This window comes from Botryllus schlosseri, chromosome 8, assembly GCF_051294905.1.
Source record: "Botryllus schlosseri isolate E-star chromosome 8, Bs_hap1, whole genome shotgun sequence".
In the NCBI taxonomy this organism is placed as follows: Eukaryota; Metazoa; Chordata; class Ascidiacea; order Stolidobranchia; family Styelidae; genus Botryllus; species Botryllus schlosseri.
This window is the reverse complement of record NC_137243.1, coordinates 23,901,138-23,925,879: the sequence shown is the minus strand read 5'-3', so window position 1 is coordinate 23,925,879 and position 24,742 is coordinate 23,901,138. Positions and strand designations below refer to the sequence as shown.

Genomic DNA, 24,742 nt, shown 5'->3' with positions numbered 1-24,742 from the left:
GGACTGGGCTATTGGCGTCTGGACGTATGGATATCGAAAGTTTCGACCAACATGCGCCAATCATGTTGTGACTAGGTTCCATAGTCGACGGTCTTTCTGCGAGTGCAAACGCAAAGTCGCATATGTTGAACGACAACTCTGTCTCGTAATCGCGAATACATTAGGCGTTCTTTCATTTTCACAAAGGGCAACAATATTAAAAGCAAGAAATCGAGTGACAACATGTTGCGCGAAGCGTGTAGAAAAGTTTTAATTTTGATAAATCTATCGCAAATTATTCTGCTTTATTGTAGTGTACGAAGATCTATCGATAAGTGACTGGCTCATGGATCTGCCAATGCGTCGGAACTGATATTTTAGTCATCATATCTCAAGTGTTGCGGCCAGACTAATCAAATTTTTGGTTGGCCTCACAAGCTCACAATCTGTGCAATTCATTTTTGATATCATTAGAAATTTCGGACATTACCTCGCGGGCCACTCAAAACCTTCTCACGGGCCACATGTGGCCCGCGGGCCACGGGTTGGCCGGCCCTGGTGTACACATTGACGAATGGCCAACGCAACAACCAGATCTGGTAAATGAATGACCATTGATTGCCATTGATTACATGGTCTTGGCATACGAAAAGTCTTCAATTCAAATACAATTCATCATCCACCACTTTCCCATGGCATTTCAGCCACTTTCCCATGGTTTTCTTGCATTTCGGAAGTCGATAGAATAGGGTTTCTATTCTATTACGACATTGTGGCACACGCAACACTGTGGCATTTTGAGCGACTGTAAAACAACAAACCATTCTAGTTCCCATCTAAAAACCCTGAAACTCGATATTATACTACAGTGATACCATTAAACCTCCAACTGTACTACAAACAACCTTACTAAGACAGAAAATACGATTTGAAACAGACCAATATAGGAAATTAACACGGGCAGTGGCTATCTAAGAAATTGGCCCCAGCGAACCGTAAGTCACGTGACTTTCGAACCCAATAGGCCTATTTACATGACGGTTCAAGTCAGCTTCGAAACCGATTCGTCGATCCTACTATCTTGTGTGTTCGAGGAAGAGAAAGAGGCAAACTGCTTCAAGTCGACTCGAGCCTCAAGCTGTTGTGTAAAGTGGTTCACGATTGGCTTATGCTCTCGGGACTTTTGTTGTACTTTGAAGATGCTTATTGCTGTGGGGGAACTTGGCTTGCTGATTCATACAATTTCCATTTCTTATAGGGAAATTGGAAAAGTATGTTGACTCGGAGTGAAATTATGACAATTCAGTTTGTTACTAAATATGTTCATGATGGGATTCATCAAATTCAACTGGAACAAAGGAGGCACCAACCCCCAGGATTAAGCGATTCCTCAACAGACAACCGTACCGGAAGAGTATGGATGCATCCAAGGTTTGACTAGATTCGTATTTACGACATCTATAAACACCAGAACTTTATTGTATAGTATCCTGACAATTAACAGCGTACTGTTGTGATAGTATTGCTATACTTTAGATACTGGGTATACTTTGAAAAAGATGTTGCTGAATACAAAAACGCTCAATGGACAACGGTTCACAAAGGAAACTTGAATAGAATTATTGAACCTAATTTAAGAAGATGAGGCCAGGTAGTGAGTTAAGCGTAGTGCACATTTGCGTAACGGGAGACATTCACATCTATGGTCAATCCACTAGAGGCGCGCCATTCCAGTCCTTCTTTCATCACTGAGGTATATGTTAACTGCTATCAAAGGACGGTCTTACATTGTAGGTATCGCGTCCCCACTGCTGATAATACGTTGACTTCACCAAAAACACCGCAAAAATACTCGACCATGAATTTATTCAAAGACGGCAACAGTTTCTTCGTAGATTAGCAGCCATTTTCAACTCCAAAACGGGCTTTATACAGACCGTAGATGGCCCCATTTTGGAGTACCGGAATAGTTTCTAATTTGTCTCTTATCTGGCGTAGTTGGTTAATGCTTGGAAACCTGCAGTGCGAGTCTCGGTAGTAGCATAATCAGCGCGGTTTGTTAAATATCTTAATAAATCAATACACCACAAGACTGCGATAACGATGAAAAGCTGGCATGTATCCAAAGGACTGAGCGGAAGAATCGACCTCGGCCCTTGGAGTAGTCTTTAAAATTTGTATAGACGCCGTCCTATCATTGGTAGAATGGTTCAAGATGAATCCAATGGAGTCTGAAGTCCTTAGAGCCAACCTTTTTTCATGAAAATTTAGAGGCCAACAGCCTATTTTGCCACCCTTACCTGCTGTGCACTTAATTGGTCCATGTTTTAGTAGGCCATGATTGGTCAGAAAATGCCACATTGCCATAATGCACCGTGACTCTGGCCGTCTACCAACACACAGAGACAGACTGTTTGTAAAACATAGTTTATTGCAGTCATATATGAGGAAAAATATATACAGGCTCCTGCAAGACGAGATGCACATTGAACTCGATAACTATAGTGCATATAATGTAAAAATGATATCAACAAAATCAACTTTACAAGTATACACATCAAACTTCATATGGTATGGTGCATATAACTGAAAACTCTCAAATTTGAGATTCAGGAAACATATTTCCCAATACATAATTTCAGAATCACTTCTCATGTCTTTGCGGAAAACAGAGTCCTATGAGGTAAGAATTTACTAATTTCTGCATATTTTTATGAAAAAGATCACAGTTACTCTGAAAGCAACATCTGTACAATTATTGAAACGATCATAACAAGTGATTCGGGATTTACCTATCACAAATTTCAACACATATAATGCTGTATAGCGCAGTTAGATGCGAGCCAAGTACGACGAAATCTGGAGCAGCAAAGCAATCGAATACAAAATGAACCACTTGCAAAGCAGGTATAACGTATAATCAACCGAAACCAAGGTCTATGCAACAAACTGGAATATTCTTGATATCTTTCTTCAGTTTAATCAGCCTTGAGGGATAAGCTAGACTTAGTGCAGTTTATATTACTTTGCATAGATTCTTGGCAATGAAGGCAGCAACAAAATATTCAAATATGGCTAAGACAGATTGTATCGTCATCACCATAATAGTCAGTAGTTACTGCAGTGAAAGCCCACATTTTGCAGATACATTTTATCTACCATCATCATATCGTCCTCGAAAATTCCCCAATCGGATTTCAGTAGCTATACAGCCTTTGAAAAGTCAATACCGGTACTCCCTCCAGGTTTCAGTCTTGGACCGTAAACACCACGCCTAAAGGGAGCATGAGATTAATCACTACCAGGACATATTGTCATAGAAGATGGTATGACCAACAGGCTTGAAGTATCTCGATTACGCAGCTACTCTCAAATATCCAGTTCAGGATCCGCAGATCATGAAGGCTCGGGACTATATTCAGACAGCTTGGCAAACTCAGTACCGGTACTTGGCATACTGTTTCTTTCGAGCAGAGCGTTGTCGGTCGAGTTATATGTCAGCTTCACTTTTAAATAGCTGTCGATATATATCGCATTTTGATTTTCGGACTGTATAATCTTCAGACCCCTTGGGCCTTGAAATTTCGTAGGATGCGGAGATTCTTTAATTTCATGGATTTCAACCAGTCTGCTTGTATCGACTGATCTCACGAAGGTACCCGTGTTGCTGCCTCACTGCGTTTCCCATGCACAAAATAATTCTCTTCGAAGTGTTCAACACACATGATCAACAATTTGGTCAACATCCATCAATTCCCGTCGCAAGGACAAAATACAACACCGAGACACCGTCCATTAAAGCAGTCGACATATACCTCAGTTATCAGTAAAGGACTGGAATTGCGCGCCTCTAGTGGTTGACCATAGATGTGAATGTCTCGCATTCGGACGCGCGTACAGGACGAGTAATAGTAATGTATTTTTGTAGTTTCTTTCCTTTGTCTGCTCTTCTCTCGTTTGCTCGTCGCGTAAAGAGCCTCTTTTCTCTCGTTTTTGACGCGGACATTACGCAGACCTTACGCGGAGAGAGCGATTCGTACGCGCGAATTGTTAACTTGACAAGCTCCCAATCAGATATAGCTCCCAAACATGGTCCAGAAAAATGCCCGGCATTTTTACACCTACCTTGGGTAGGTAACATGTCTTCTAACCCATTTGAAAAGCTTATTAAATCGGCTGTTCACCGTTGGTATTTCAGCGTTAACACGCATGTGGTGTACACGACGAAATCCTTGTTGCCCAACCCTCGAAAATATGTACTTCCTGCCTTTAATGCAAGCAATGTTGTCTACCAATACAAGTGCCACAGTGATAGTAGGTATCTAGGACGTAAATCTCAAAGATTGTTTGAGCGTATTAAGCAGCATATCCCGTAACTGATTCGGTCAACAACACGCGCAAATGATCGAAAGGAGCTCGCATGTCAGTGCAAATTGGCTGCCAAAACAGACTGCGATGACGATTACCAAGCATATGCTTCGTCAATTGGTCAGCATCCGAGTGAAAACCTCGCCAGTGCACTGCACTATAAAGACAATATCTTTACTGTCATTGCGCGTGGCAGATCTTTGTTTCATTTAAAAGTGTTGGAGTCTACTGTTATTCAGTTCAACAAACCTATTTTATGCAGACGAAAAGATTTCCTTGATAACCTACATTTTTCTTATTAGTGCGTGTAACTGTTTATTTACAAATTGCCTTGCTACTATAGTACCGCATGTCCGTATACTTCAGAGTTGTTACTGTTGCTATTGGTACAATGCGAATTTCATGGTCTGTGATTTTGATTGTTGCGTTGCTGACGCTCGGCAGCGACAACATGCGTCAGAGCGCTAAATTAATTCTCACTTTTAGTTCAAGTGATTTGTGGTACAGAACTTCAGAATAACGCGAAACAATAACTTCATAACTTCTTCCTTGGATTGGGAAAGTGTCCAACAGGTTTGAAAAACAAATTAAATCGTCAGTGAGCCATTGTTTTTCACAAGTAGAACCTCAGATAATCTTCATGACGAAATCTCTGATGCCTGCAACGCAAAAGGATGTGCTACCTGCGACAAATCGAAGCAACATAATATATGAATACACGTGCCGATGTGACAGTCGGTATGTAGGTCGCACGTCTCAGCGCTTGCAGCAAAGAATTCGCCAGCATGTCCCACGGCAAATTAGAATAAATAATGTTTCTCCTACTCCTTCATCGCAGTCTGTTGACACACTGCGTGATTATGATCAAGTTACTGCTTGTAATTCGGCTATTGGACAGCATCTCTTATCCCATCCAGAATGTGCTGATCATTACAATGACAGTCAATTTTCTATACTTGCTCGTGGCCGTTCTCTTTTTCATTTAAAGGTCATGGAATCTACGATCATAAAGCTACGAAAGCCGATTCTCTGTCGCCAGAAGGAACGCCTCTACACTCTTGGAATATTTCATTAATGTTATGTGTTGTGTTTTCGGTTATTTATAACCGAATATGTACTCGTTGGCGTTTGTTTTGTACCGTTACTACCGTATCTAGCCCGTCTACCAGTTGTTTGTTTAGTTATTATTACGTCATACAGACTAAATATTTCTTACATTTCGAATTTGATTCACCCCATCACTAACGTTCGCTACTGATGAGAGTTAGTCGAAAAGCTTTTAGCGAATAAATTAACAATATGAAGTTATTGTTTCGCGTTATACTTTTCTTTCAGCGAAGACGTCATCTCTCGTTTTTGCCAACTTAGTGAGAGAGTGAAAATCGTACGCGCGTACGATTTACGCAAATGTGCACTGCGCTGTAATATCTTAGTCGTAAATCTATCTATAGACGGAGTTCGCCAACGTCTAGTAAAATGTTGAATATCATCAGATGATGTGACAGTGAGATAACCAATACCAACAGACGAAAGAAGCGCCTTCGCAATTTATATGCTAGCATCCTCTGTTGAGTACCCTACTGTTGCACACATTTTTGGAGTAAGCGAGTCGTCGGTTTGCAGGTGCCTTGAACGGTAATTTGGAATTTCTTTGATTGATGTATCAACTGTCTTCTGTATTTTTGGTAAAGATTCTGTTCAGGCAATAAAGAAGCAACACCATGTGTTCATTTCGTGGCCAAAGCCAGAAGAGGCTGAATTAATCGCAAGAATTCATTGAAAATCTGCATTGTTGGTCAGTAATATGCATACACTTTTCATGATAGGTTGTTGTATGTGTCGACGGAACCCACATTCCAGTGACGGCGCCATGTGTGGGCAAAAACGATCGTGCAAACCGAAAGGCTGGGATTTAATAATTTGCAAGCAGTCGATGATCATCGGTATATGTAAGTGTGAAGTATGTCAAAATTTGATATTAATAGACTATGAAGGACATATAAAAATTTTAGGTTTACAGACAAGAGACATAAATGTGAAATGGCCTGGCAGTACCCATCCGTCTTCACCGAATCAGGCGCATGCAAGCATCGTGGCAAGTTACCCAAGGTTTGGTAAACTTTGCGATTATATTTCACTGAACATGTGAAAACGAATTTTTTCATCTTTTTCTAGGCATCTATTTGGATGAATGGAGTGAAGTTCCTCAACTGATACTAGAAGATCCGGCATACCCACTTTTGCCATGGCTTATCAAGTCATTCATCGGTTTTGGCTTGCCCCCTGATCAGGAGTCTTTCAAGGTGTACCATTCCAGTGTTCGCATGTGAGTTTAGAATGCTTTTGGAAGGCCGAAGGCTCGGTTGCGGATATTGGGAAAGAAAATTAGTGCATCAATTGACATGGTACCTGAAGTTGTGGCAACATGCTGTGCTATGCACAATTTGTGCGAAATGAATGCAATCGCTATACCCTAACAAATTGAACGAAGCCACTGCTTTCTTCAACCGCCGACACATTCTCTTCATGAAGCGAAAACCATAACGTGTAATGCAGGAAATATGAGTGCCTAGTTGGTAGGCATTCTAGTGGGCAAACACAGTAGTAGCTGGCACTTTGCAGCTGGTGGCTAATGATTGTTAGATGCTTTGTACTAGAATAAAATACTCTATACTCTGTATCTAACAGAAAAAATTGAGAACTATCTATTATGAGCATCTTTGTTCCGAGAGGCTGCATCGAGCTTGTCCGCATTAGTGTTCGCTTCACGGATCCATCAATACCATGACATGGAAGCTTGTCCGCAGCAGTGTTCGCTTCACGGTTACACGAATGCCATGACATTGCGAAGTTTTTATAATGACCTCTGCCACCAGAAAAATACTACATCATACAAATTAAGGAAAAATAAGTTTCAAGAAGTCAGACAAATACATCGTTAAAGTGCTGAGTTCTGATCGGTCTGTTGACTGCCATTGCTTGAAAAAAATTATCTTCGGACTCTCTTCCGTTGAAGATCACGTAGTTTTTGTGTTACTCGTTCCTTTCCGGGGTAGGCTACTTCGAACAACGATGAACCATACACAACCTGTCTTTATTTGTTATGTGCGTTATCCCCGGTATTTCAGCTTAATCCGCTTGCCATAACGAGGTTCGACTGCAGGCACATGGACACCGGTTTCATGGAACTCCTCCCCAAATTAACATAAAAGGGACCTTGGTGTGATTTCAGTTTCCGAGTGTGACTTTAGTTTTTCGAGTTTAATTTTCCGAGTGGTACCCAAATGCGGGATTGACTTCCCCACTTCATGAAGAAATGAATTATTTATTTTCCTCACACCACAATTGTTTTGGAGTATATGGTTGTATCAAGTTGGAATTGCTGCCCGTTGCGACAAGTGTCTTCAGTTGTTTATATTACAGATGCTAGTAACTAGCTTTAGATTATCCGCTGTGGTTAACGCTGTTAGCAATAATTTAGACAGGACGTGCTTTATATAGATAGGATTACAATTTTCTTTGGCTGTTCGACGTACCTAGCAAGGAGAAACGGTCCGCTAAACGCAGGTCCGCGTTTTAGGCCGTTTCATCCGGTTTATTTACCGGTACTCACGTACGTGAGCAAAACTGCGGTTACTTACAGTATTAGAAGACTTATCAGGAAAATGTACGAGAATGCATACAGTCAAATACTAGTCAATGGGACACTATATAATCAAATACAGATAAGCAGAGGTCTCCGTCAAGGATGTGCCTTAGTTTTTGCATATAAAATCCACTCGATATTGTTTGCATATTTCATATTATTATTGCAATAAGCTTCTTTTATATGCGATATAATAAATTTTTGAAAGTTGGTAGTCAGGACCCACCTCAAGAGAGGGAAAGACAATAGCTTGGGTTTCCGGTAAGCCGCATAAAAAAATTAGACAAACCATCCGAAGTTTCCCAAGACAGCTGTGCTTCTCAAAGACAACAACATAACCCACGAACACCAATTGGTAAACCCGACCAGAACCTAGAGAACTCAATCTCCTAATCCGGGAAGTAGCGACGGATATAGGCAATGAAACAGGTGCTGTACTATCGATTCATTTTGGGAAAGCCTATGATTCTCTAGATCATGACGTCATGCACGCTGGAATCAGCGAAGCTGGTTTTGGCACCATTTTTCAGGAATTCATAAAGAAGGTCTACCAAAATGGAACGGCAACAATCTCCCGAAATGGGACGATAGGAATGGAAACCAACATAAAGGCATCAGACAGGGTGATCCAATCTCAATGTTCATCCTTAATTACAGGGCCCCTGCGAGAAAGGATGAACACGGAAGTAAAGGGATACCGCCTGACCAGCTACAAAAACAGAATAACAACGCCATCGTACGCTGATGACGTCACCGTGACCCTCGCCAAGGTGGAAGACGCTGAGCGGGCCGTCGAAATAGTCGAGCACTTCGGGAAAGCGAGCGCGCTCAAAACTAACCAAAAGAAGACCATGACAATCAGTTTCGAGAAAAAAGGACGCAGGGGAATACCAAAAAAAAGGTGGGTAACAAAAGTGGAAATTCTAGGAAACATAGCCCACGAGAAAGGAAACGAAGAGAAGCCATGGATACGATCGGTAGACACGGCGGGGAAGTTCATGAAAGACCTAGAAAAAATGTACCTAAGGTTTGAAAAACTTCAGATAATAAGAACTAACATCTACCCCTTGTTTACATACAGGGCAACAACCTCCAGGTTCGCCTCGGCACAGCGTGCCCGGCTTAAACACCACCTAATGAGTTTTCTCTTCCAGAGATATGAAAGGGTAGAATATGAAAAGGTAATACAACACAAAAGCAAGGGAGGCCTAGACTTGACAGATATCCCAAGGATCACAGATCTGGTATATATAAAGCCAGCCCTTCATTCCTACGTAAGAACGGAGAGTGACCGGGAACGGGCTGGGAAAATTGGCTAGAGAACCAACTCGCCATCACGCTCCAAAAGTATGCAAAACATCGATTGTCTAATTCAAAAGCGCATACTTTTCAGCCCTTACACACTAGAAGAAAATCAGCGAAGTAATGAAGAAACTACAACTCGGCCAAGAGGAAATCAGCAGAAGGAAGGAAACATACGGAATTACGATGGGAATGAATCATGCAAGAACTCTATCCAGGGAATTGAGGGCCCTAACTAGTAAAGCATCCAAAACCCGAGCCTCACCCCACAAACAGCGGAGACACACCTGGGAGACAACACACCGCCTACTCTCCACAAGAGATCGACTATATGCAAGGTTGGCTGCACGAACCTATCACTGAACCCAAAGAATATAGAAGGACAAGAAGTGCGAGGTCATTGTGTCGTCATTACATTGTTACGTAGAACGTCCGCCATTTTGGTCTCAAAAGACCACAACAAACAGCCCGAACCTGCTAGTGCGGCAGTTACTTTTCGGTGATGTTGGCAGCGATATTTATGGGATTAGTCAGCTGGGATATTTGACATCAAAACCAAGGTGAAAATGCGTATTTTTGTAGTCTGCATTTCGTTTTTATTTCAGATCTACCCGGATTGCCTTCCTGTGCTTCTCCGAATTGCACATCTCGCAATGCCATGTACCGTTTTCCAGCGGATGAAGAGAGGGGGCGGAGATGGAAAATAAACTGTAGGCGAGATAAATCGACGCCAACACATAGTTCTCGACTTTGCGAAGTCTGTTACAATTTAAATTTACATTTAATAGCTTTTTGTCAACGCAATAAACTCCAGAAACACTTAGAAGCCGATCAGTTTGAAAGATAGCGCATTGACGGTCGCGTAAAACTGAAGCCGAACGCAGTCCCCACATTATTCGATGTACCTAATTCCCCGCCCCCGGAAATTGGAAGGTTCTCGGCGGATTCTTAAAAGGTCCAATGTCAGCTGAAGGTACGAGATTATTCTGAGTAATTGGATTAAAATTTTCCTGGCATATAACATTCAACTGTCACAGAAATGGATTGCAATGATTCCGTCGATATGTCTGGTGAAGAACAAATCATGGGAGAATCGCCGGTAGACCTACATTGCCTCTTCACATGTTTTGACGATAAGCAACACTCGTTTGCACAGTTAATCTTTTCATTTAGAACAGTGGTTCCCAACGTGGGCGATATCGCCCCCCAGGGAGCGAATTGGCGATCTAGGGGGGCGAAAATGACGAAGGGGGCGACAGGGGGGCAAAAATGGACAAAGGGGGCGAAAATAGCGAAGGGGGCGATGACGCGGAAAAACGGCTGACCTTTTTTTTTGTTTTCTAGTCATCCACCTAGCAATGCGGAGCGAAAAAACGTTATTTTCAGCTCTGAGCGGAGAAAGATGACCTTTTTTTTTAGTCAACCCGCCGGTGATTGCAGTCTGTATGCCCAATTATCGGTGCACAAAATTTGGGGGGCGATGATCGGTGTTGACCTTGAAAAGGGGGCGATGGGTCGAAAAAGGTTGGGAACCACTGATTTAGAATATCAACAAAGAGTATTCTTGTGAGGAGTGTACCCTGTTGAGGCAGGAGCTGGAGCTGGTAAGATTCAATATTGCCGATAGGTCCATAACTTTCCATAACTTTCAGTGTATTAACTTTCCATAACTTTCAGTGTAGACACAGTAACAGCTCATATCACCCACTGCGATATAATGTCGCTCCTTACAAATTGCAGCTCCAAGGCCAGTGTCAGGAGAAAGATGAAGAAATTGCGCGGTTGTAATCGCAGGTAATGCGAAATCATTGCGAAATTCATTAGCCTTTTTTTTTTCGTTTTTTATGTTTCAAATACAGAGAACTATGTAAGATATCCACATGTGATTATAGCGTTATTGCACCTAATTCCTGATCAGTTTGGTAGTTGAATGTAAGCTCCGATAAGAAGGAACGGGTGGAGAAGGTGATAGGAAGGTTTCTTAACGAGGATCAGATTCAAGTTTTGAAAAGAGAAGGGCAGGCTCTGGATGCAAATCGAGCGATGACACAATCATGTCAGCATTGAAAATCAGGTTTTCTTCCGGAAAACACGGGTAGAGAGAGAGAGTCTTTATTCGTATACATTAAATATCAACATAACACTACAAAAGTGTAACAGTGAGATGCGACATGCAAGGTAGACGGGAGGCTCGATATGACATAGTCTTCAGATCCGAGCCAACCGGGACAGCAGCAATTTTCAGTCGATAACTAATAATAAAAATTAGAATTAAAATAAACTAACGAACGAAAGGAAAAATAAGACACAGTATCGGACCAATTTGAAATACAAGGCAAATACAATTTAGCGGTAATTAGAGATAAGAGAATGAAAACATTGTGAAACATTGTTTTTTAAAAGCACAAGAGTCTAAATTGCGGAGATTACGTGGCAGCTTATTCCAAACGTTGACACCAACAAAACTGATTGAATTTTGTACTAGACTGGTGTCGCACAGACAGAGACAAGTTAGAAGAAATTCTGGTATGATATTGGTGGGTATCTGAACAGATTATCAAAATATAGTGTCAGTTCACTCGATGATAGCTATGCATAAATTTCATCACCTCAAATTTGAAAACGTCTTCCACTTTCAATATTCTAACGCTTTTATACATGCTATTACAATTTTCATATCTAGATTTCCGACAGAGAATTCGTATGGCTCGGTTTTGCAAGACTTGCAATTTCTGCGGATGTTTTTTCGCAGCAGGTCCCCAAACTAGGATCCCATAAATGAGATAGCAGTGAATAAAGGCATAATAGACTGATCTGAGAGTTTGGTGTGGAATTAAATTTTTAAGGCGATAGAGAGCCCGGACACCACGCGAGATTTTAGTTTTCATATCGTTGATATGATCAGGCCATCCGAGTTTATCATCAATGATATTATCAAGATATTTTAACAGTTGTATAGCTGTGTAGTAGTACAGTTGTGTATCAAGATGTGCGTTATTTACTATAATTTCACTGCGATTCACTTTTGTATGACACACATGACTTTTGGTTTTGGAGGCATTGAGATGAAAGTTGGTTAGATGCCATCCATTTTGACACTGTCGATAGCTTAGTGTTAATGTTGTCAAATGCATCGGATAAATTTTTACCGGGTAAAACTAGGCTCGGGGGCGTAGGCAGCCGAAGAAAAAACGGGGATATTTATTATAACGGGGATATTTTTTTGAAAAGATGATATTCTTTATGCTAGCTAACCCCTTTATTGCGTTTTAATACACACAAATGCCGATACAACAAGCGTAATATTGCGTTTTAATACAGTACACTCAAATGCCGATACAACGAGCGTAAGATAATCTTGTTTGTGTTTACGTCCTCATACACACAAACATTTGCCAGTTATATCAAAATATAGCGCCATTATGGACAGTCGTATATGCTACAGTAACAAACGGATGACGCTTTTATCTTGCGCGCCGCTAATTGCGGCAGCGAGTTTCATATGCGCGTATCTTAATACAAAGCGCGCACGAATGATGACACAACAGAGCAAACCAATTTCGATGACGATGGAGAATTATATTCCAAAGATTGAGGTCATTAAATCACAGTGCACAACGTTTTCGCCGTTGTTATGACCATGACGGCGCGTTCGAGAAACAATTTGCGAAGGTATTATTCATTCACGCTGTTATTGGGAAGGCTTTTTAAAGGCTGCTGCACACTAGTCCCGCTCCTCACAGTTACACTATAGAGATTGTAGGATGGAGTGACGACTGATTTAAATACCCAATTGATATTCATCCGCGACATATTTTGTTGACGTGATTTTGCAGTACCTGTCTTGTTAAAATGGATATTTATGGTATTATTGCAGGTATAATTTTTAATATTTGACATTGTAATAGTATTAGTACATATTCACACAGAAATACTAATATTAATTAAACTGCACTATTTACACTGCGCGCAATAATTTTCAACTCCCTTTAGATCAGTGGTTCCTAACGTGGGCGATATTGCCCCCCTGGGGGCGAAAATACCCAAGGGGCGAAAACAGACGATAGGGGCGATGGCGCGTTGAAATGACTATATTGGCGTTCATGACCATATCACCCAAACCCCCAATTGGAATGGGGAGCCTGAGCTCGACGGGGGCTCATAATTTTTTCGTGAATTAACATTAATTTTAGAGTAATATTTTGAAAATTTCGGCAAATTTTTCAAAAAATTTTCGCGCTGCGCGACATTTCCTGGTCGCTTATTTGATACCCTTCCTTCAAGAGATAATACGCATGAGTTATAGAAATAAGCATCTCGGCGTCAGCCATTATCACACCATGACGCATCAAGACATGAAGTTTCAGGCCATGTAACATGCGACTCCAAGAAGTTTCAGGCCATATAACACGCGACTCCAAGAAGAGTGCCAGAACGAGAAAACCTCGGCGGAAAATGACTGCCTTTAGGCTGACCGACTCCGATATATATACTATATACATATATATATATATAAATATATAGCCTACTTATGGGAATATGAATAAAAGGCGGAGTGCATAGTTGTGAGGGAAGAATGACGACTTCTGTAGTGGGAATGTCTTCCTGTGAGATTTCCTCAAATGATATCATGTTACTTGTCTTATAGTGACGGTCTGTATTCACCACACAGTACTTCCTGTCCTAACCACTGAGCTATATAAACACTGGAGTGCGCTACTCGCGATATTTACGTTGTCACTAGAAACAGTTGCATTGTGGGGAATAGGCAGGACGATTTAGTACAGGAGCTTATGGAAAAACGTCCAGTTTTAAAATATATTTGATTCGTATTGGGTTTGTAGTATTTTATACGAATGGATCTTTGAATGAATAATCATTGTAACATTCAGGATTTGTTTCAGCCCAACATCTCGTGTTTATATCTGTGTTATCTGTGTATTTCGACATCGAAGATATAAGTGGTTTCGATTGTTCGTGGTAAAATAAGGTTGTCTATGTGTCATCGTATATATTTTTTGTGGTTATATTCCTGATGTAGATTGCTTTACTCGTTGTATCCAGCATATTTTACGTGTACAGAAATAACAAAGCTGTCAAAAGATGTATAATGCCAGTTCAGTTATCTTTCAGATATATGTATCTATAGGAAGTAAAAGCATCTACGATTGCCAGCTTAAAGTTATTATCGGAGCGTGCCTCAGAATTACCTTTCCTGGATTCAAAATCTTCATACTGCAATGGAGCTGATGTGAATGCTGTAACTGCCAGCTACGTGGTGGCTGTGAATATTGCTGATGGAAAAAATTCAGCATCATGGGACATATCAAAAGGCACTGCTGAAATCAATTGAATGCCATTGTGGTTATTCTACGTATTTATTGTTTCAGCGTATTTAAATAAATCCAAAAAAGAGAAAGTAAAGATATGTCTGCTATGTGTAGCGATGGGGTAGTGATTTCTGTAGAAGTGACTGAATGAGTTCATTGAATGAGAGAAACAAGAAATGCATGGGTCCTTATTCAGATGTAGCTAGAATTGCCCAATTCACAGTGAAATTGAGGCTATGTTGGTTACAGCAATCTGTGCACTGTGGGAGTTCATAATAAATATTAATTTTATCGAATCAATACGGCACAAGATACAATCTAAATGGCGTACATGTATTTGATCATAATTACACCTATAGCTACCCATATACGTGTGTACATGAAGCTTGGCTCGTTTTGCACTTTCATGAAACCAGGAACTAGATTAGATTCAAAACTAACTGGACATGTGAACATTTCAACATAGTTTTTCTGCCCACGATACTTGCCTACCCTACTAGATGAAGCACTCGAACCTGGCTTTAGATCAACCATTTCTGTGGTCACACGCAATAACGCGCTGTACTGCCTCGTCACACGAAATACCGCGCTGTACTGTCTCGTACCAAAATGCTGAGCTTTCGTTTTCAGAAACACCAGCTTCAGTTATGAGAAACGAATTTTTCTATTAACATAAAAACATAAAAAAATAAAAACAGAAATAAATTAATTAATTGTGATGGACTTTACGTCGCCTTCGGCGTAATTAACGGTGATCTGAAAGTCAAATGTGGGATAAGTTAGGGCTTAATATCTGCGAACGAGGTATAATAAACGAACCGATTCTGATCTTAGTTCCAATTTAATGGAATTTCTTCTCTTCTTACGCAGCACAGGCACAGTCACATTGAAGGCCACCCCACTGCGAGGCCGACGACGACGACGTCGTTTTGGGTCACTGTTCAAGATAAATGAACTAACATATGAGAAATTGTTCACTTGAAGACACATTGATCAACATAACTTCATGTCACGACAACGTTTTTATAACAAAATGCGTATAAAATAGTAAAGAAAGTGTGTTAGCCGGTGTCTTCAACGGGTTTGAAGTATGTGTTGGCTAGACTTGCTCATCCTTGCTCCCTCCTTTGTTTTCTTATTATCTGTAAAGATACCAAAAACGGTTAGTACAGAATTACAATAATGAAAATTCTACAGCATACGAAGAAAGTGGCCTCACCTCATTCAGTGGGTTAGCCGGTGTCTTCCGTGGGTTTGAAGTAAGAGTTGGGTATGTAAATATTCTTTCTGGCGACGCAGGTTTGGCTTTACAGCTTAACGATGGTCGATTCCAGAACCTTTGAATGGAAAAGGAAACAGCCACGAGCAAGTATGGAATAAAGCGATAGTTACATCTGTGTACAAGAGCACATATCATATAAATTAGGCTATATATTCACAGTTTACCGCTAAAGGTATTGGACACTGAATGCAGCCTAATGATAAAAGGATGACAGATGTAACAAAATTTTTATCCATTTTCTCAACGACAACATCGGAAAACGGTAACGAATTGTCATTTTCTTTTTCAACGGAAGGATGAAGGTAATTCAACAAATGAATCACCTTGAGCCTCATTATTGAACATATGGCAAAGGTGTCAATCGCCGTAACAGAACCAGCTTAATGAAATAACATTGATGCCCAATCTGTGCTAGTAGAGAATATATTTTAATGGAAGCCTATAAAATACGCATCATCGAAAAAACACCAAAATATGTTCTATAGATAGAACCAACTCTTGGAATTGTTTCAAACATAAAGATTTGAGCTTTCCACATAATTTATATTGTCATGACATTACGACTCTAGAGACGCAACTATAAGCCCCAGTAATGACCAGAGGTGGTCAGTAATGAAGTACTTCTACTTAAAGTAGGTTTTTCTCACTTGCGCTACTTCTTCAAGTTTTTAAACTATCTCTGCTTGAGTAGAAACAATAAATACGATGGCCACGGAGCGAACTCACCGGCTTCAGGAATCCTCACATCCAAGTTGCGGTACGTCGATCCGACCATTGATTATGTAGCATGTCCAAATTGCGACTCTTTGAATTACAAAAATATCAAATAAAACCGCTGAGGGTTACTGAACCACAATAACTTACAAAGCCGTATGCGGATGAAAGGTTCGTTCCTTTTTCTTCGCGTGTGCGCCATGTCCTTACTCCTTTAGTGTAGATGCACTACTGTGTAGCAACCACGCCAGGCGACTTGGCCGATTTGAATCGGCCGCCTGGATTTCCTTTCCTATACATCGGCCCTGAATGTGATTGATCAATTGCTTGTCGTATGGGAGAAAGTCGTTCCACAATGTTATATGAGCTGCCACCGCTTCACTCAAACTGCAAGTACAATCTCTGTGAGTTAGCAGGCAGTCGGCCAACGCTGAAACCTTTTCATATCCTGGAACGTTATTCGATCCCACTGAACCGTCGACTCTGGTTTGAATATCATAGCGTCAGGTTCAGAAGATCCTCTAGCACAGCGGTTGACTGACAATGTGACCCCCCTTTTACGGGGGTGCCAGTCTGGGTAAACAACGACACATTTCCTGAATCTTTAATGCAGGGGGAACTTTGAGCGTGTCGTTGCCCTCGAGCTGGCGAAGATCATCAGCAAATTGTAAACAAGCAACCTGAAAGTGGACTGACCAACTGTGGCAGTTACTGATTTTGAAGAGAATCAGCTTTGTTAACACTCTGCAGACGTTCTTGTCTGATGTCCTTTGATTGTGTTCTACTCCTACATGTTTGAATTTAATCTTGCAATAGGTCTTGGCGATGTCTTTTGTCAGAGTGATTATATGATCGTCACCAACTGAGGTGTCATAAATATGGTCTTCAAGCTCTGGGAAAGCTGGTGATTTACCAGGCATGTTCGACAGAATAGCAGTGGCAAAGGCGTTGATCAAGCCCTTGCAATGAGGTAACTTTCCAGAAGTGACATGAATCATTCGCTGGAAGCATTTTTCAGCCTCCTCACATATTGTAATAACACCAGTAGATGGTTTAGTTAGGCCACCCCTGTTCTTGAATTGCAGGAAACTGCCACTGGTTGCCGAAGCCACCATGAGCGACCCTTTACACGTTGGGCAAAGACATCGCTCAGCCACTGACTTGGCAACATAGCAAGCAATATATGATATGGCTTGACTTTTGTACTCAAAGTTGTTATTTTAGGAACATCGGAGTAGTCATCCTCATCTTGCATAGGTCGTTTCGCTTCCAAGTCGTGGATATCCGTGGATATCTTTTTCTGCCTTTTACTGCACCCATAGGCGCAACAAACACTACCACCAAAACGAGATGTCTTCGACATGTCGAAATACACAGATAACACAGATGTAAACACGAGATATTGGGCTGAAACAAATCCTGAATGTTACGATGATTATTCATTCAAAGCTCCATTCGTATAAAATACTACAAACCCAATACGAATCAAATATATTTTAAAACTGGACGTTTTTCCATAAGCGCCTGTACTAAGTCGTCCAGCCTATTCCCCACAATGCAACTGTAACATGGTGACAACGCAAATTTGCTTAGCCGGAGATGGCAGTAGTTCGGGGCTTGGTCCTAACCGTTTATGTAACTATCCGTCAATTTGAAACTTCGCCATGGGCTTGCTGAATTGCGAAGGCGTAAGACGATCCCTTTCCTCTTACGTTTTCGCGTAGTGTCAGCTTGGGGTGTGAGAGCTTTTCATCCAATGCGTCACACATACATAACGAGGTGAACCCACTGGGCGCTTGTTTCTTCGACATGTTCTAGTAGCTGCCGGACGAAATTTTATTCGAAAAGGGTATTGATGCCGAATCAGAGTTGACTGCGATGAAGGTGGGACTTTCAGTTACATTTTATCTAGTAAATAGTCCCATAAACCAATCGCGAGCAGCGTTATGAAAATTAAGTCTGTAGACTAATGGTAATCACTGTATGCTGTCATTTGATGATTTTTCATGATTGTAAATGCGTGTCCTGTGTATGGTTATTAGAAGGCAATGGAGCCAATTTCACGTGTCGTGCTATCCTCCAGGACAGTGGTTCCCAACCTTTTTCATCTCGTGCCTCCCTTGGCCGAAATTTACGCCAAAATTCCCCCCTTGGATAAATCTGCCAGAAGATTAAAAAAGGTCATTTCACCACGCAAACACCTGTTCACTGAGAGAATAAGACGAGCTGTACCTGACCCGAGTGTTTGTTTCTCACAGTGCTGAAATATCACTTTGGTAGACCTGTTAAAACAATGGTCTTGGTCCCAATCAAACATATTTTGGAAGGCTTGACTCAACAGACCCCAGCACTTCCATCTGTGTTTTCGGCTTACCATGCACCAATCGCTAATATAACTGTTGTGAAAAATCAGTATGCGTATGCATTTGGCCAATAATATTGGTACTGACATCGGCATATACAGCACAATCGACGGCGCCTATCGCAGCGGAATACGAGAAGCTAGTAAAATCGTCAAAACACACTCATAAGAAAAAAGTTGATCCAAGTGCTTTGTTCAATGTGGCATTTATTCTCCCTGAATATCTAAACTGCAATTTATAGACTACAAGGAATTATATCTATGTGTATGTGTAACAAGAAAATACAATTTGATGCAAGAGAAAAATTGTGCATGATCAACGTAATACAGGTTAGTTGCAGCTGTACATCTACTTATTTAGCGCAGGTTCGTGGAAGATTCAAACTGCATGGTAGATAGTATCTACATTCGGGGTGTTCAAAAGTGACTTTTTCTCTCAAATTCTTCTAGCTACTTGATAAAATTGTTAGGTTACCTGATTGAAGCCTGCACACCAAATTCGGTTCACTTCCCACGAGTAGCCGCATTGCTACAGGAGAAGACAGTTATTTATTTATTATAGAAAAATGAATAAAAATTTTCAAAATATTCTGTTCGCCCCATGAAATTGTTCGGTTGTCTATAAAAACAATGTTCACCGAATTTGGCTCAATTCCAACCAGCGGAAGCGGAGTTATTGATGTCGAAAAATTTGGATTTCAATAAAATAGTATTTATGGTGGGCCATTTGCTCATTTGCAATTAAGCAATTGGTTATGCGCGGTTGCTTTCCGATTAATCAATACGATTGCAATTTTTAAGATGAATACCCGAATTGGTTTCTGAAAGGGAACAGCCGAATTCACGCTGCTCTGCAATAGATATTCGTTAAAATACTTGCGTTTTGCGTGCAAATCATATTTTGTTGATTGTGTTCTTTTTTTACCGTGTTGACGCATAGTGGATTTTGTGAATCGGCAATCTATAGTTTAATGTGTCGGAAGTGAGTTAGAGATGCGTAATGTAAATATAATTTTGTTTTATTAGTTCCCGAAGGCAGGGCTGTGGAGTCGGTAAATTTTACCACCGACTCCGACTCCACACGTTTTCAATATACTGACTCCAACGCCGACTCCGAAGTGTTTAAACGTACTGACTCTGACTCCGGCTCCGACTATTTTTTATAGAGAACTCCGACTCCGTCTCCAACTCCGACTCCAACATACAAATCTACGTCGAAAATTATATGTCACAGTGACGGTTAAATGACTATCATATGACCATTAACATATGCGAACATATGATTAACGATGGTATGCAAAATTGTTTCATTATGGCACAGCTCGAATTATTCACTATGTACTTGGCATTACAGAATTCCGTTCTAGATACCCTTCCTTTTTTCATATAACAGGGACTTTCTAATACCCTAATATGTGTGAATCATTCAAACATGACACATATCCAATTCTTTATATTTATAATTTAGGCCAGGGGTCTCAAACTCAAACTTGATGACGCCGATGGTCGCAGTATCAAAGGGGTATACAATGTATTTCCAAGGCTTTATTTGACGGTGCCGTATATTCTGTCATTTTACAGATATCGTGACAATGTGGTGTACTATATCGTAATATTCACGCCTGCCACGAGAAGAAACACATTTTTAAATATTTGAATCAAATTGTTGTTGTACTTGGCATAACTTGTCAAAATAATGAGATACAGACTCAATGCTGGGGGCAAATGCATCATGACATCGTAAAAGCTGTCGCGTTACAATTTTCCAGCTAGCAGACATTTGATGCGGTACAATTATAGGTATAATATCTTTGAATTTAACAAGGATTGATCTGATATCAGACCATTTGAGCAGTGTAACCCAATCCAGGTTTCGGGCATAGATCTATACTCCTGATAAGTAGGCTATTGATCATGTCATTGCCAAAGTCAAATTCAAATTCAATCAGCGTTAGATTTACCAGCGAACATTGGAACGGATAAATAACAACATAAATATGAAATTAAAGTGTCATAGTAAAGAAATGTCCAATTGCCTAACGATCCATTGGTGTTACAATAGTCCAGCGTGCCACTTTGTTACTCGTCCCATTAATTGACAATAATAACACGAATAGAGACCCCCAAGATGTAACTAACTATACATCATGGAGGCAACATAATGCGAAAGGTTGTCATGCCGACTTGCTTAGCGATATCCGCTACACTACGCGATGACCTTTTGATATTTTACTATTACTCATGACAGCGTCCATGGCTTTGCCAACACACGGCGTTCCAAGTTACATGTTCTTCTCTGATTTGACGCTCGAACCGACTCAACTCGGATTCATTTTAATTATATCACCCAGTCAGTCCGAGTTCGAGTAATTCTACGAATGTCCAAATCCCAATTTTCAGTCACTTTTTCAGTCGAATCACCAACCGTCGTGTTTCATTATGATGAACAGGTAATGTGACGTAATACTAGATCTTCCATCGCTATGGTAGCGTTTGAAAGTGTCGCGATATTGAAGTGAACAGTAGTTTAAGGTTTTGGAGGGAATTTTAAGTGCTCAAATCTAAAAAAGACATGATGGCAGGTAAATGTTGTTGAATACTTAAAAATCCGAAATGCCGCCGTGGGTCGCATTACATGTTCTCGCGGGCCGCGTGGTTGAGACCCCTGAAGTATTTAGATGAAATAATCGGAGTGTAGCTCTTGTGTATGAGTCAGCAACTGATACAGAGATGTACAGTACTAATTTTCTCATACACTACTGATTGCAAGCACGCACACTCTCACTACTAATAACAATTGATCAGCAACGAAATTTAGGAAGTAGTCAAAAAGCATATGTCTAGTCTACATCTACTTAGTCAAGTATTCAAGAACTAGGACTAGCAGTCTTTCTTGATCCTTTGTTCGACCCAAGCACCTGAGCTATCCTAAAAACATTTTTAATTTTGTGAAGGGGGAAGCAGCTTTAGTTATATCTACATCAGTTTTACAAAACCAGACGATGTATTTACTATGTCTGCAAAAATGCATATTGCAATTTTCGTCATCGACGTAAATGAATAGCAATTTGCGAATAATGTCCAATTTGATCAATATCGTTACTAATAACAGTGATTGATGGTAGGCTACATAAAAATCCTGTTCTAGTTATTATTAGTAACTTGATGATACCTTTGAAAGCATTGTTTTAATAATACGGAATCTGGGTCGGAGTCAGGGTCATTTTCACAAACTCCGACCCCGACTCCAGCCTCTATAATTTTCACTACGACGAATCCAACTCCAAGGCGTGATAAAACATTTTGAGACTCCATCTCCATTAAGGAAAAATGAGCTAAAGTCCGACTCCAACTCCACAGCCCTGCCCGAAGGCTTGTAAATTAGCGTCAGGGTTTCCGATATCACTAAACGGCAGGAACCACAGATCTAGAAGCATCAGATCGAATACAGTCGCAGAACCATGTTAAGAACCGGTTATTAGTACAGTTGTTTTGATGTAACAGTCATTTGTGCTTGTTGTACATTCCTGCGGGTATGCGCATGACCAGACCACACAGAAATTAAAATTCCACACACAGTACAATCTCTGACTTGGCATTCAAGATATGATCAATCAATAACTATTCAATAATGAAATTAAACGGATGACAGGTACAGCGAAAGTGCATATTTGTGATTCCTTGTTTCGCTGCTCGTGTTTACTTGCCATTGTTCGTGTTATCCTGCCTCCGATTATAACCAAACGGCCACGAACCGCTGTCCCAGAGGCAATGGCCTACAGGCTGGGAGTCCTTGCTCTCATAATACTTAGCATTGACTCACAGTGACTAACGACCTTATCATTACTCTAATATCAGTCATGGCGCCGTAAAACGCAAGCATCGATCAAACTATAGTGACAAATTACACATTATTGAGAAAAGTTGTATGCAGATTGTCTGTAAAAACTCATTTCCGGACAAGGTCGTTATAACGTACAAATAGTTATTCTTTCCTGTGCTTGGATCAACAGCACGTATTTCACGAATATTGCTATGCTGAATATGCTCTTCTCGTGCTTACTAACTCAAGTAAAAAGGCAATCAATTTGAAATAACAGCAGTACCTGAGTGAACTTGTGGGAGCAATGTATCAGGAAAACATTTGTAGTAGTCCTGGTGCTATTGTATACCTTGCTAGTCATGAACTCTGAAAGTGATTTTCTGTAATCGCGAGATAGATTTTTCGCTATGGATGTCGGCAACCAGTCACGTGACTGTCTGCTAAAGGCCGTTTTCTATTGTGTACTACCTTTCCGGAGATCAGACCAGTGTTGGGATGACTCGAGTCACCTTTTTTTCGTACGACTTGACTTGACTCGAGTCACTTTGCTAAAATGACTTGACTTGACTGGACTCGGCGTATCAGAAATGTGGATTAACTCGTGACTCGGAGCAAAATTCACGAGTCAATTTCAAGTCATCAAGTAAAAATCACCTTATCTTGCATATGTTCGGATTGTTCGCCAAACACTCGTGTAATCCATGAGAGCGACCGATCATTCAATGCTCAACGTTTTAGCCTCCAATATTCTCTCACAGATATATTGACCACAAGCGAAGTGATCGAAGCTACAGCTTACGTTGTCGTAAACTAGTAGTAAAGTAATTCAATAGAAAAATATATATTCGTGTTCTCTGTTCCTACCTTGACCGAACCTCTTGCTCTATTCAAATTGTAATCGAGTATAGTTTATATACTCCTCAACCATTAGCGCAGACTCTAATTGTATCATATCAATATGTATAAATGGATACTTGCATCTTCTCAATTCGTTTCTCGATTCTCTATCTTGGCTGGTAACTATAAAATGAGACTCTGAAATTACTTACGTAGTTCAACAGTTCTACGTAGATGTGAGCGATACAGCCCCTTATTGCATGTATATTTAACTCTATATTCGTTCATCGGTTCAGAATCAATGAGCAATCAATCTGTTATTCAGACACCTAGCGAAATGCAATGACGTAATCATGCTTCATACTTCGAAAAGGTAACTTGACTTGACTTGACTCTAGTCACCTCCAAAAATCGAGTGACTTGACTTGACTCGAGTCACATTCGAAAATCGATTGACTTGACTTGACTCGAGTCAAAATGTGCAATGACTCGAAATGACTCGTGACTCGAAGGTAGTGACTTGATCCCAACACTGTCATCATTCCGATGCGGATAACAAGTACGAATCAGATACGAAAAACTTAGCCTTGGCATCAGATGTGATTAATCCCAATACAGAACCAATCCTAATCAAGGTTCTTTAAAGTAGAGCAGACCTGGGCATTGTACGGCCCGCGGGCCAAATTTATAAACATGCCACCAAGTCGATGATAGGCCGTGCATGTTTTTTCATAAGGCGATTGATCTTACACTTGCCAATATGCCGATACTGTAAAAATAGGCAGCTCAAGGATTAGTCGCCAGATTAAATTATGCAACTTCTAGCTTATGAGCTTTATGATACGTCAGTAAGAACCAATAATAATGATGTGGCAAAAGAGTCATTCCAAACCTAGTCTTCCGATGTTGACACCACTACCTTTTAAAATCTCCTGAAATTTGTCATATGCATAGATGAACTAATTACAAACGGTATGAACTTTATTTTATGAAAATTGGAATTTTGCGATAAAAGTGACGTCATTTTGAAAATTGTCAATTTTCTGTTCATTTGGGTCTGCACAGTACTTGTTTCATCAACCAAAAATTACAAGAAGGT

The 24,742-nt window shown here is 40.5% G+C and overlaps 1 protein-coding gene and 1 long non-coding RNA gene across 2 annotated transcripts in view; both read right to left on the bottom strand.

Moving 5' to 3' along the window:
• Positions 1 to 24,742, bottom strand: part of LOC145444551 (ficolin-2-like) — a 207,159-nt gene that overhangs the window by 34,018 nt on the left and 148,399 nt on the right. The gene's annotated exons all lie outside the window — the stretch shown is intronic.
• On the bottom strand, positions 14,329 to 16,973 carry LOC145444041 (uncharacterized). The gene is made up of 3 exons (XR_013916595.1): positions 16,772 to 16,973; positions 15,845 to 16,711; positions 14,329 to 15,767 (listed from the first exon to the last, which is right to left on the bottom strand). It is a non-coding gene; the product is annotated as an uncharacterized LOC145444041 (long non-coding RNA).